The 14,234-nt window shown below is 39.9% G+C and overlaps 1 pseudogene; it reads left to right on the forward strand.

The window, feature by feature from the left end:
* The first annotated feature begins 13,013 nt into the window (after positions 1 to 13,013).
* On the forward strand, positions 13,014 to 13,909 carry LOC106025686 (olfactory receptor 2T8-like; annotated as a pseudogene).
* The last annotated feature ends 325 nt before the right edge of the window (positions 13,910 to 14,234 follow it).

The following is a 14,234-nucleotide window of genomic DNA, read 5'->3' on the forward strand; positions in this document are numbered from 1 at the left end:
GCCTTCCTATGCAATTAACTACCTGCTAGCTCCAGAGGAGGAAGTATCTCTGATAAATCTGGAAGAAGCCAGTGATGGTTCTTTACATGAGGCATAACTAAAAACAAAACAAAACATAAATACTTAATAGAAATCAAGGGGAATCAATGGAGTGGGAATGATTTTCACTACACTACTTTTATTTTCATTTTGCTTCTAAACGTCCAGTTGTATATTAGTTTGTCAAACTCACCAAATTCAATGACCTGTTTCCACTGAAATTTTTCCAACCTTCAATGCCAAAAAAAAAAAAAATCAAAAGAGTGTTAGAAAATTTAACATTTATACTTTAAAATGCTAGGCCTTGTAAAATAAAATGGCTTTGTTTCCTTTTCGCCTAATCATTTCTGACAACATATTCAATGTTAGGAAAATGTCCAGGTGTTTGGCATGCAAAATGAAGATCTCACTTTTTGTTTATGTGATGATCAAATCAAATAAAATAAGCTTCAGAAATGACCAAAGAAAGAAAAACATAATGTAGAATAACCTGAGTTGACACTATAAGCATCTCTCATAACCTTGATGGTCTTAGCTACTTACTGACAAAGCTGGTCCAAACTACCAGAAACAGTGTCTCCCTAGAGTCTGCACTTTAGCCTGAAGCACTGGTGGCTCCATTGGAATTTTAAGGTACCATGTGTAAATGCCTTTACAGAAACTTAATCATGGCATGGTCAACACACATGGGTCAATCTTTCAATAAAATTAACCAGGTACTTATATGTGCTTTAAAGATCTTGTTCTTGAACCATCTCAGCAAATGAAGCACATCGAGTTCTAATTTGCACGTAAGGCCCATGAGCCTCAAGTACAGACCGTCAGTAAAGTGATGCTTTTATTTTGTATGCAGTAGATGACAGCATTTCTATAAATGTTGTCAATAAAACATTGTATCATATAGACACAATTTCTCTTTCATTCATTGATGAGACAAAGCACTCAAGAAATGCTTACTCCAGTGGAAGAAAGTCTGTGTGAAGAGAAAAATAGAAAACCAAACAAAAATAATATTCCCACTACATTATCTGAGATAACAGTGACTGAAGCTGAGCATACCCACATTGTGGGTCCAGCACATCCAGGTCATGTTCTGCTAGAGAAATTCATAATGTTCCCCAAGAGACAACCACAACAGGTGAACTGTACAGGCTGCCCAAAGCTCACTGAAATGGACAACGCACTGTAACATACTTATACCATAAAAGCAGATGTTCTACTACTCATGCAGCCACGTGGACCAAACCTAGAAAACACTATTTCATATGAAAGACATCATAAGAAATAATTTACAGGGTATGTATACTAAGTTAAACTAATTATTTTGCTTGGAATACTTATTTCTGGATGGGTGTGTGGGCAGGCTCCTGATTATTGCTACTTTCATTTTTTTTTCTTATGTACACTCATTACACACCCAGGGATCAATTTTACAGAGTTAAAGTTGAAAACTTTTGTGTGTCTAATATGTTAAAATTATGCTTCAATAAAATGTTTGTGATACAGCTCATGATGTAACTTTTATGTGATATAACACAGGAAATACAGTGACACGGTGGGTGTTGGGACAGGTGAGAGGCTGCTTAGTGGTGATGTTCAGAAAGGTGCCTAAGGAGATGGCATTTGTGCAAAAGCAGGGCACAGGAAGATGCAGGCACAGAGCCCTCCAGGGAGGAAGTGCAGCAGATACCACTGTCCTGCAACAGGGATGGTGCATTCAGACAGTGGGACAGAGTTTGGGATCCAAAATAAATGAGCAAAGAAGACGAGTCTGAAAACACAGAGAAAACAGATGAGGGAGGGCCTTGACTGTTGTGATGTGGAAATGGAAAGTTTCAGTTGTTAGAAAAAGCCATTGTAGGGAGTTTCATAAGGAGAAGACTGATCAGGATAAGTTTTGGAGGGTGTTATTACAACTACTTTATGCAGAGTGAACTTCAGGGAAAACTCCAAAGCAGGAAAATCTCTGCTAGAGGATTTTTATAGGGAGACCCTTGCAGCATATGTTAGAGGTTTAGGAACAAGTGGTCAGATGTCGACAGCTCAGGTGTACTTTGAAGTCACGGATAACAGAAGGTGAAGAATGGATCATGAGAAGTGGCAGGACAATGGAGTCTCATCTCAACAATCTCAGGCTTGGAGAACATATATGTAGATTTTGAATCTATGTTTCAATATTGAATAAAGCAGTTTTTACAAATTTAGCTGAATTTTATTTTTATGTTGGTGAAGTATATTGTGTTTGAGTCTTTCAAGTTAAGCAAAAGACACCAAGACTACAATGTGATCACATGTATTGGGAAGTTCTATCTCGGTACAACAGTGAAGGTGTATTTCTAGCCTTGCCAGATGAAAGACAATTGCCTCTGGTGTGCCTTGTAGATAGGTAGGGAGGAAAGGGCATCTGTGAAATTAATAGCTGCATGAAAAATCCCAAGAGATGTGCTAATCTGCTCATCTATGGAAACCACACCTGGTAAATCAGTTTTGATTTAAACCATCCTTTGATTAATCTTCTGGTAACTAACAAATATTATCTGAGATTCCTATTGCTTTGTATAGGTCAAATAGGAGAGCTCAATGAAGATGTTATGAGAATTACCATACTACATCTTTCAAGTCTTTCCAAAGACACAGTTTTTCCCAGGGATGCCATTTTTAAATTTACTATTTTCCCAGGTAGAGACAACTCTGATATTCTCTATTAGCCCTTTCCCACCATAATGCTTCACACTATGCAGGCTAAGGAACCAAGAACGGGGCTGAAGGTTCTCCCAAGTAATAAGTAGATCTATCTCATTACGTGTTAAGTTACAAAAATGAACACAGGATTAATTCTGAAACCAACTAGATTCATTCTAAGTTGTACCTTGGCTAAATCTCCATAGATCACCTGGCGCCCACAGGCCCCTGCTCTTCTTGGAGGACCACAATGATGTTTCAGATATCCTTGAACTGGTGTTTAGAAACAGTCTCCAGTAGTTTCTGAAATTTCTGATCATTTCCTTTTGAATGTCCCCAATGTATGTTACCCTTGTCATGAGTCATTTTGGAGAGGATGGCAAAAAAGTTTAGTAATATAACTTTATGGCAATACATTAAGGTCATTATTCTAGAGGATCTGGACTGCTCTTCATTCAAGGGGTTCTAAGCCTATAAACTGTCTTCTCTGGGGATTGGTTGAGGAGCCATGATTCTCTATGATTGTTAAGAATATTTTTTCCATTTTCAGAGAGAGAGAGAGAGAGAGAGAGAGAGAGAGAGAGAGAGAGAGAGAGAGGAGGAGGAGGAGGAAGAAGAAGAAGAAGAAGAAGAAGAAGAAGAAGAAGAAGAAGAAGAAGAAGAAGAAGAAGAAGAAGAAGAAGAAGTTTGCAAGTTTCCAGACTTCCTAGTTTACTTCTGGGAACACAGTGATTAATTAGTCATGGTCCTAGGACTATATGTCTCTGGTCATATTGATCTTTGATTTGCATCTGCTATCCATTACACTGTATGCCCCTTTTTCTTGGTAGATGAGTTTTTCCACTAGGCCCATGGCACTCCACTATCCAATTATGCCCACTGTATTTAAATATTTCATTTGAGTAACTGTGCACCACACCATAAGTGTGGGCATACAGAGAAAAGTAAGGAAAAGTCTCTTTAAGGGTGCTGGTGCTCCCATCACAGGTCGGTTGCTTAAGAAATATTCACAGAGCACATTTTTCTGAACCTTCTCAGTGTGGAGGAGTAGATTTTGTCTCATAAATCTACTTTAGTGGTGCCATTTCCCTGAGCTGTTGAGCAGTGAATTCTCAACAAGAGTAAGTCAAGGAATATGAGACATCTCCAAATGATTCGCAGTGTGCCATCTATTTACCAACACTTAAACCAACAAATAAACTACTAGTACCACTTTTAACTCTTCAAATTGTGTATTTGTTATGGCTTATGTCTAGATGTCCATCAAATTCTCTTGCAATCATAGGTGGGGCTTTAGTAGAGATGGCTGGATCTAAAATGTGAGACACTGGGATCAATCCATGGTGCAATGCTAGAATCAATGGAAATACAATTCAGGGTGTGAGTGCTTCCTATCTTGAGTCGTCTGGGACAGAAAGATCTGTGATTGTCCATTGTTGTGTTGCTCTCTTTTGCCCACTATAAATTGGTTCTCCTCTGAGATGCTCCTCTGACAAGCTGCCCTGTCATGGAGCCAGCCAATTGTGAAATGAAACTACAAACTGTGAGCTAAATAAACCTTTTTTCTTTAACTTTGGACATTGGACATTTTTCCTCAGCAATAAGAAAAGTAACCAAGATATTAAACACAAAATTTTTATTTAATGGGGCTATATCGAGAAATTCAACCTGATACAAGTTTATGTTTCTTCCACTATTATTTGACACTCATAAATTCCATTCCAATATCCGTTCCTCTTCTCTTGTAAGAACTGAAAACGTTTGAAGTTCTTTGGAAGTTTTATATACTTTCTCTTGGATCATGCTATGTCCTCTCTTGAGGAACCTTCTTAGATTTGAGTCTGGTTACAGGCCTAAACGCAAAAGTGGGTGGGAGGATCCTGAGGAGTAGTGCCATCCTGTGGATTGGTGACTCAACCAGGGAAGGGATTGAACCATTGGTGACTGAACCATAATTATCTCCATCCGAAGCACAGGACCAGCTCTGTCAGGCAGAACTGGTGAGCAAAACATCACAGAATTTGGGTATGAAGGTACCTTTGGCACTGAGGTTGAGAAAATCTCTTCCTTTAGCTAAATTATCTCATTAGAATTTAGGTTCAATGTCTACATCCTTCAGGATTATTCCAAATCTCTCCAATCAAACTTCGCAGTTCTCTTCTTTTCCAATCAGTGGCCTCACTGTAACTACTGATATTAATCTGGTGATTCCACCAATCATGTAATAGGTGATTGTTTTTAATTTTTTAAGTTTCAGTTTTATGGCTATAAGAGAGAAAAGGACACTGTAAAAATGCTTTAGGTTGCTGCGATAGGAAATTTGACTCTTTGGGCTTTTTCTTAACTAGTTTGTCCAGAGATGTTAAGAGCAATCAAATAATATAGTTATATTTCTTAGCCATCCAAAAGTGTTCAGAGTACTGTGTATAGTCACGAAGTCCTTTGCATCTCCCATGTGATAAATTAAGACATTCCAATGGGTCTATGTTGTGTGCTTATTTAAAGATCCCACAGGCTCTCAGTAGTCTCTGCATTATCAGGAAGACAGACCTGTCAACTTCAGGTCTCAACAAATTAGAAAGCCAACCTCAGGTACATAAAACCAATTAGAGAAATTTATCCAGCAATTCCATTTCTCTAGAAAAATAAAATATACAAATTTTTGATAGAAAATACAGATGTAATTATGCAAGGATTTAGTACACAGACTTAGACACTCCAAGGTAGAAGATTCCTCAGTGGCCTTCAGCAGGAATGAAGAGCTGGAGGACTTGGTGACCACCAGTCCCGTCAGAGTAAGCCACAAAGCAAGGGGATGAGGGGTGCAGCACCAGTTCCAGGTTGAAAGCCTGGAGGGTCACAGAGTGTCACTGGTGTCAGTCTCTAATGGGAGGATGAAGAAATCAGAGACTAATGACCAAAGGCAACAACAAGAAACGATGCCCTCTCAAGCTCACTGAAGCACTTCAAAAGTGAGCACACTTCTCTCTTCTTTTCCTTTTACTGCACTAAGACTATACACTTATTTCTTCACTCCACCCAACCATTACTGAAGATATCATTCAATAGAATTTCAATATTTTTTTTAAAACTCAAAAAAGATGAAATTAGGAACTTTAATAGAATCTTATTCACTAATACTCAGAGAAGCATCATTCAACAGTAACACAAATAAGTAATCGTAGTAGTTCAAATGTCTAAAGACAGGTAAGTTCATCTGAAATATCCAGAATAAGACATCTATAGGGACAGAAAGCAGAGTAAAGATTACAAAGGGCTGAAAGAGAAAGAATCAAGATTGGCTTTAATTTCTGATTATGTGATAACCATATGGAGTGTACATTTTTTTATTTTTGGTAATGCCAGCTTTCTAGGAATTCTGGCTAAGGAATGTGATATATAAAATTAAAGAGCAGTGTTTCAAATTGGACCGCAATCATACAAAAGAGGATACAGAAACATTTCTAATGTATCAAAACTCTTTTTAAAAATATCAATGAACTGGTCTGCTTTAAAAAGACTAAATTGTGTCTCTTCTATATGGAAAATAACATTTCCTGAGTTGCAATTACAGAGTGTGTAGGAGAACATCGATGGAAAAGCGTTATGGCAGGCAGAGAAACTGTCACTAGATGAGTGTAAGGTGGTCTTTCCCATAGGAGGCAGAGACCTCAGCCTACCTGAATTCCATGGGAGATTTTCTAGACACATCTCAGAGATGAATTGCAGGGTTGATCAGCAAGAGACAGGCAGATTTATCAAGTAGAATGAAAAAAGTCTTCACCTACAAAGGGCATGCCTGCTTAAAGGCGGAGTGCTTTCTGATCTGGGCTGGGGATGCTTCCATGGTCCCAGAATATCCTTGGACATGTGGTTTAGGAAGTGTATCCCTGGTGTCTCTCAGGTGACTTGTTAGAGCCTTATTTTAAAACACCATCTGTTTGCATGTGTTTGAAGTTCAGAGATGTGGTATTAAGCTACTCATGTGGTAACCTTGAGGGGAGAAATCTGGGGATTTTGTGAATTCATATTATTAGAATAAAGCAGGAGAAATGGAGAAAACATGGCAGATAGATGATAGCAGGCTTCAGGGGCTCATTGAGATAGTCAACTTATATTCCAACAATAATACAGCATGGGGAGCCCCAAACAGAGGGAGATAGATCCCTGACCCAGGAACAAACAAGCTGAGAGAAACCAATTAAATATACAGTCCCAGAGCTACTACTGAAAAATCTAAAGTCTAGGTGCTTCCACTGCAGCACATGAACTCACGCAGCTGAGACTTACCAAGCTACCCGAAAGCCAGCGGCTGCTTCAACTCACAGGTGATGCACTTGCACTGAGGACTGGGGTGGCTGAACTGAAGAGAGAGCTGAGCTGGCAGGGAACCTGCATCAACCTGCAGTGAGTGACAGGATTAAAACACTTTCATAGGAAAAGGGACACAAACAAACTTCAGTCAGCTGTTCCCATCTCAATTGCGCTTGGTGGGGAGTGCTTGACCTGGGTCACAACCCGGACTGAGACACAACAGGTTAGCCCAAACCAAGTCTCTATACCTGGCAGTGCACCCTAATGCAGTGAAGCCCTCCGCAGATTCACTTACCTGGAGGGGAGGGCCCAGCATACACTACCCCAGTCTCTACCTCTGTAGTACATTGCAGTGGGTGGGAGCACCTATTCAGTGTGCTTCAGATGGACTCTAACCAACAAAGAAAGAAACTGGGGCCTCGTTTATACACCTGCATGGAAGAAACAAAAAAAATATGAGAAGAGGAAGGAACAAGAAAGAGTCCCTAGCCCCCAACCCTGATAACATTGATCCAGAAAAAGTAAATGCAAAGGAGATTGAGGACGGCAAACATGCAATATCAGACATGGCACCAGTGGACATAAAGCAATATCTTCAGATCCTCATAGACAAATCCAAATGTGCAGTATTTAACCAAGTAAAGCAAGATATAGATAGAATAATAAAAGAAATGTTAAGCACCTCTCAAGAAAAACAGATGGAAGAATGGAGGAATATTAAAAAAGGAAGAATTATTTGATGAAGAAAATAGAGAAAATATAAAATACATGAAGCAGATTCAAAGAGATTATCAGGAAATTAAAAACTCCATTGAAAGCTGGCAAAGCTGCTTGAACGAAACTAAGCATAGATTATCCAAACTGCAGGATAGGTTTGCAATGTGGGATCATGAAAGGAAATATTTCTTAAAAATACGAAGGGAAAATGCAGTTATAATACAAAGGTTAGAAGACAACAAGAGGACCTTTAACTTAAGAAAAAAGAATGCAAATGAAGAATCAGGGGTACAAACAAAGGAACTATAAAGGCTATTCACAGAAATAATTAAGGAAAACTCCTAAACATAGGAAAAGGAAAATATATTCAGAGGTATGAGGCATACAAAACTCCAGCCACCTATAACCAAGCAGATCTACAACCAGGCATATAATAATCAAGATCCCAGAAATAAAATATAAGAACAGAATATTAAAAGCTGACAGAGACAAGAAACAGATTACTTACAAGGGAAAGCCCATCAGAATTACAGAAGACTTCTGGACACAAACCAGCAAGTTGATGATCATGGAGCAAAGTATTCCAAGCCCTGAAAGAAAATAACCTCCAGCCCAGATTGATGTACCCTACAAAATTGTCTCTAGAAATTAATGGAGAAACAAGTTGTTTCCAAGATAAAGAGGAACTGAGGAAATTTGCAACCAACAATCCAACTCTACAGAATGTGGGACATTCTAAAGAGAGAGAAAAGCACCAGGATTTCAGGAACAATGGCAGAGAGGCCCCAATGAATGGAGCAAAATCCAAAATGAAGAACACAAACAGACAACTGGAAAAAGAGAGCAGAAATGAGGCAGAGAAGGTTGGATATAATGTCTAATATAAACGGCCTTGACACACTAAATTAAGGATAAAAGAAAAATCATAGGCAGAATGGATCAAGAGGTATGGTCCACCAAGATGCTCTTTATAGGAAATATAATTAACCTGATGAAGGGTATATGGACTGAAAATCAAATATGAGAAAAAGGAACCTAACTTAAAGGTAAAACAATGCATTAACTTGATTAAAGAACTTAGATGCAAAAATCCTTAACAATGGCTTGGCACATGGAATACAAATCATTTTTCAAAAATGTGTATATCATGACCATGTAGGCCTCATTTTGTGAATGAAAGGATGATTCAGCATTTGTGAGTCATTAAATGTAAAGCATCACACAAACAGAAGCCAAGACGAAGTCACATAAGCATGTTTGTGATTGGTTCATTGTCTAGTGCTGGGGTAGGCAGTGTGAATGCTGTACCCGCCCAGGGGTGGGGAGCTAGAATATAGTTTCAGGGAAGGAAGAAGGCATACTTTTTTATTTCACTCAGTTCACTCTTGCAACTTGTGGCTGTCATGAATTATTGTCCCTTAGCCAGGCCTCTCTTCCTTGGAACCAGCTGAGTGTGGATTGAGACTTCCAAAAATTGTAAGCTAAATAAACTTTTCCTTCCTTCATTTTGGTATGTTGTCTCAACAACAAGAGAAAAATAACCAAGATAGCATTTGGTACCAGTGGAGTGGGGTTGTTGTTGCGACTATACCTAACCATGTGGGAAAAGTTTGGAAAGGTTTGGAAATCTTGCCTGAAAGAATGATCCTGGGACAGCTTAGGCTGCTTTGCATGGGAGACTCTGGTCAGAGCTCATGAGACCAGAAGGCTGAGAGAAAGCCTGCTAATAAAGGCCAGGTTTGGGAGGTTTCTGCTGGGAAGGACGGCGGTGGTTGTTGGACTCCAGTTGATGAGTGTCATGGCTTGGCAAAAAGTTTGTCTGCATTTTGGTCATGTCCAGAGTCTTTGCCAGAGACTAAGATTAAGGATGGTAGACTGATTAATCTGACAGAAGAAATTTCAAGGCAGTCAAAGGTTGAGGCCATGGTATAGTTATTGTTTGGGGCTTTTAGTCAAATTTATATTATGAATCAAGAGCAAAGACCCTAGCAGGGTGATTTAAAAAGATATGAGTTTGCTCAGTATGTGGGCTGTGGACTGTAAAGGCAGAGCTGAGACACTGACTGCTGAAAAGGAACAGGAATTTTTTTAAAGGCCTGCAAGCATCACAGGAAGAAGCAGAGGTTGAGATCATACTCAGAAGTGACATACATCAAACTCACACTGTAAACATCACATTGTCCTCTGGGGTGAGAAATGGAAAAAATAAATAAGATCACGGTGAACAAAAGATCTTTTGAAATGGAAAGGTATTGTTCAAAAGCAAAGAGAAATTGGTGAGGGGGAAAGGAAAAAGGGAAGGAAAACATATATATATATTTGATAGTTAAAATATTTATACTACTAATTTATCTCAGTTCATTGAAAAGATTTTTCAATTAAATACTCATATCTTGAACTGTGAGTAACTAATTTAAAGACAATAATACACAATGTATTAGCCATTGTTACTCTTCTATTTCTTATTTTCTCTGCATCTGCATTTGTGTCTGTGTCTTGGGGCATGTGTGTGTTTGTGCGTGCGTGTGTGTGTGTGTGTGTGTGTGTGTGTGTGTGTGTGTGTGTGTGCAGTACTGGGAATCAAACTCAGGGCCTTGCACTTGTCAGGGAGGAGCTGTGCCTTTGAACTGCATCTCTGGCTCCTGATACACTACTAACAAACTGTTATTGAATTTTTTTTTCTCTTTAAGAGCAAGTTTAAAAATCATACAACAATAAAGGTTTTGGAGAATTCTTCCTAGATATGCAGAAGTCCTCAGAAGGAAGTGAGGTGAGTTTCTGTTTTCCTTGATAGAGCCGGGATTTACCTGACCGATTTCTAAGGAAGTTACACAGCACAGCATGTCCCTGGAGCTTAGCAGTGATGTCTGGAAAGTGTCATTTTTTGCTAACTGTCAAAAAAAAGTGATTTTTATTCAAATGTGACTATTTTTGGTAAAACTGGCACTATTTCAAAATATATAAAAGGAAAGTCTAGAAAGCAAATAGATAAAGGTCTTGCATATGCACACTACAACCACCGTGTGACTGCTCTGTCCCTCTTGGGGATGGAGACTCCCCAGATCAGAAGATCTGTCCTTGGACAAATGACATGAGCTTGACCATGAGCACTTAGTGTTTGCTTTGGTACCAACTAATTCACCTTTCATTACAAAATGCCGAATGTCTGGGACTCCTTTCTTTCAACTCTTATGAAGAAAAGATTTCTCAAAGTAATTGATTTTATGATCATGTCATAATATAGAAAAGAGCAGTAATTTCTTCTTTGTGAAAGTGTTACATCTTCTCAAACAGGTGATTCTCAAATTTGGAGAAATATAAATATAGATGTTGGTGCTGACCATGACTTTCCACGTACTTACTAAGCAACGAGTACACCCTGGGAGACCAAACCACTCCCTTTCCATTCAAAGCAGAGAAAAAGTAGAATAGATTGAAGTTAGGCTCATTCACATGTGCTTTCATTGCAGAAAGTAGATGCCATGTAAAATGTTCACTTTCTTGACTGTTTTATGATTTGAAAGACCTGTTAGTCTGTACTTCTAAGGTTACTCTGCCTTCTCCAAGACTTGGTCTTCTCTGTTACACTTCACTTTTTATTGATTGATGGAAATATAGTTTGGAATCTGACATTATCATGTAGAGTCCTCAACACAAGGTTGAGAAGTGATTTCATTCCAATTTGAACAGGACATTGAATGCTGTGAAATGGATGGACCTTCAAAGACTGACCATGACAGGGAGAAGCTGCTCTGAAGTTTCCAGCACTAGGCAGTTTCCAGAGCACATCTGTGAATGAGGCATGGAAGGCAATGCCCATCCCAGAATGGGAGTGATCTGAAACCCTGGGACCAGAGGCTGAGGTCTTCAGTGCACTGGATGTGCTTCTTTCCACCACGTTCATCCTTCTGAGGACCACGTCCCTGGAGTGGCCCAGTCTCAAGGTGAAGTATAGGTCAGGAGCTGAATGCATGGACCTCACCTTGTCTGAGCTGCACCTGTGATCAAGGCAGGGTTGAGGAGGAGGGGAAAGGTGTCATGAAAACTTCCGTTAGAACCCAGAATCGTTGCTTTGCTCCTTAGTTTATTTTAAAAACCCTATTCCCTGTGCAAATACATTTACTTGCATTTTACATTTCATTTAAATGACTTTTGTTACTATTTTTCTGTATCTGGACTTCTTACAGCATGTACAAAGAGCTTCAATAGCCTATGAGTCAGTAAATATCCCTGTGGTAGAACATCTCAGGAGACTGCAGTACCGCACCTCTTTGGTTCAGGCTGGTTAAGCGCAGCTCAGCCAAGGTGAAAATGGGGAGCCAAGACTGAAACAATCCTCCCAGCAATGATAAAGTGAGGCCACCCCCACTGGACCTGAGCCCTTCCTTCACAGACATGCTGCCTGGGGTAGAGCTGCTGCAGCCCCTGCCTGCTGGGTCCTTCTCTCACTTTGTGTGAATAGGGCATTCAGTGATTTCCTGGTAAATCTTGAACTGCAGAGAACCACGTAAAGCACCTGCTTCATGCATTTCATACAGAAACCCCTTGTTAGCTGTTTCACTGTTGGGGAACTAAATTTATGCCAGGGGATGCTCCCATCAGGCTGATTCTCATAATCTCCTGTAGGTTCTGTCAAACCCTTCTCCTATTTGTGTATTATTTTCTGTGGAGCATCTTCATTATTCAGATCAATATCCTGGGTAAAAAATTGAAAGTTTTGATGTCAAATTTTGCTCCCATGCTTCAAGTATTATTGAAAGGATATCACAGGCACTGTTCTAGTTTCAGTCCTTGCTGAAAAGCTTTCTGTGAGGAGAAGACAGTGCATAATCCTTACTTCCTCACACATTGTCAAAGGCATTACTGCGGTGTAGAGGAAGCACACCAAAATTTTTGTATCACAATTAGAAACAGTTTTGGAAGCAGAAGAAAAGGAGTTTATAAAACTTCTTGCATTTTGAAGACAAAGAGAAGAAAGAACAAGAAATCTCTGTATTTCAGGGTAAGAATTATTTTCCAATAATTCACTAATTTGAGGTTGCACCTGTCTGTTAATGACATTTAGCACTGGAAACAATGCTAAAACAATGAAGACGGAAACAATGAAGACATAAATCATTTTTGCTAGTGTCAGATGAAGAATCTAAAAGGGATTTCATTTTTTATACAATACATTTCTAGGAAGGTGCATTTCATAAGCAGCATTGAAATTGAAGACCTCTCATCTCTTTCCACTGAGAGCAGCATCTCTGCTTGAATTCATGGCACATGGGAACAGCACTTCAGATTTCATTCTTCTTGGACTCTTCGACCACACCACAACCCACCAAATGCTCTTTGGGTTCATCCTAGCAGTGATGATCTCCTATGTCCTCGGCAACACCCTCATGGTCTTCCTGATCAAACAGGACCCCCGGTTGCACATGTCCATATACTTCCTGCTCAGCCAATTCTCCCTTGTGGACCTCATGCTCGTCTCCACCTTTGTGCCCAAGAGGGCATCTGCTTACTTGACTGGAGAGAAGTCCTGTGGATTGTGGGCTGCATCTTATCTTCTTTCAGACCACTGGTAATGGAGAGAGCTTCCTCTTGGCAGCCATGTCCTGTGACCACTACTGGGCTGTGTGGCATCCACTGTGGTATGCCATCCTCATGAGATGGAAGTTGTGTCTGAAAATGGCTTGGGGATCCTGGTTCCTGGAGACAGCTGATAGGGTCATGTAGGCTGCTGCTACCCTCAGCTTCCCATTCTGTGGTAACCGTGAGGTTGATCATTTCTTCTGTGAGGCCCCCACAGTGGTGCATTTGGCCTGCAGTGACACCTCTGCCTTTGAGTATTTCATGTACATCTGCAGCGTGCTGATGCTCCTCATTCCCTTGTCCCCCATCCGGACCTCCTATAGCCTCATTGTTGCTTCTGCCCTGCTCATGCACTCCACGGAGGCCCACTAGAAGGCATTTGCCACCTGATCCTCCCATCTTTATCTGCATGAGACCCACATCCTACAAGTCAGCAAATCATGATAAGGTTGTGTCAGCCTTCTTTACTGTTTTTTCTTCTATGGTGAACACCATGCTTTATAGTTGAAGGAAGAGCAAGTTCAGGGGAGCCCTGAGGAAGTGTGTGAGGCAGCTTGCTGTTTTAGGAAATGAATGAAATGGCATTGCGTTGCTCCAGCACTAAGCACTTCTTGAAGCTTGTGCTGGGGATTTCCTACCCTGAAGTCAGATATACACACAGGGGGTCTGTTTGATGCTCTTTCCATTACAATTTGGTTGACTGAGTCTTCAGAGCTTTGATTTATTTACCTTCACTACTAAGTCAACTTGTTGTTTAGCAAAACTCTGTGCATTAGAAAACTTCAGTATAAAATTTTATATCATGCTCCACAATACATTTCTGTTATGAAATGCAATATTGGTTCAATCATGGGGATTAACTGTTGTTATCTGATACAAATCAGGGATTACTTGGCCCTCAG

Source organism: Cavia porcellus, unplaced genomic scaffold (assembly GCF_034190915.1).
Source record: "Cavia porcellus strain 051 isolate PalLab524CR breed Dunkin Hartley unplaced genomic scaffold, mCavPor4.1 scaffold_2, whole genome shotgun sequence".
NCBI classification, from domain to species: Eukaryota; Metazoa; Chordata; class Mammalia; order Rodentia; family Caviidae; genus Cavia; species Cavia porcellus.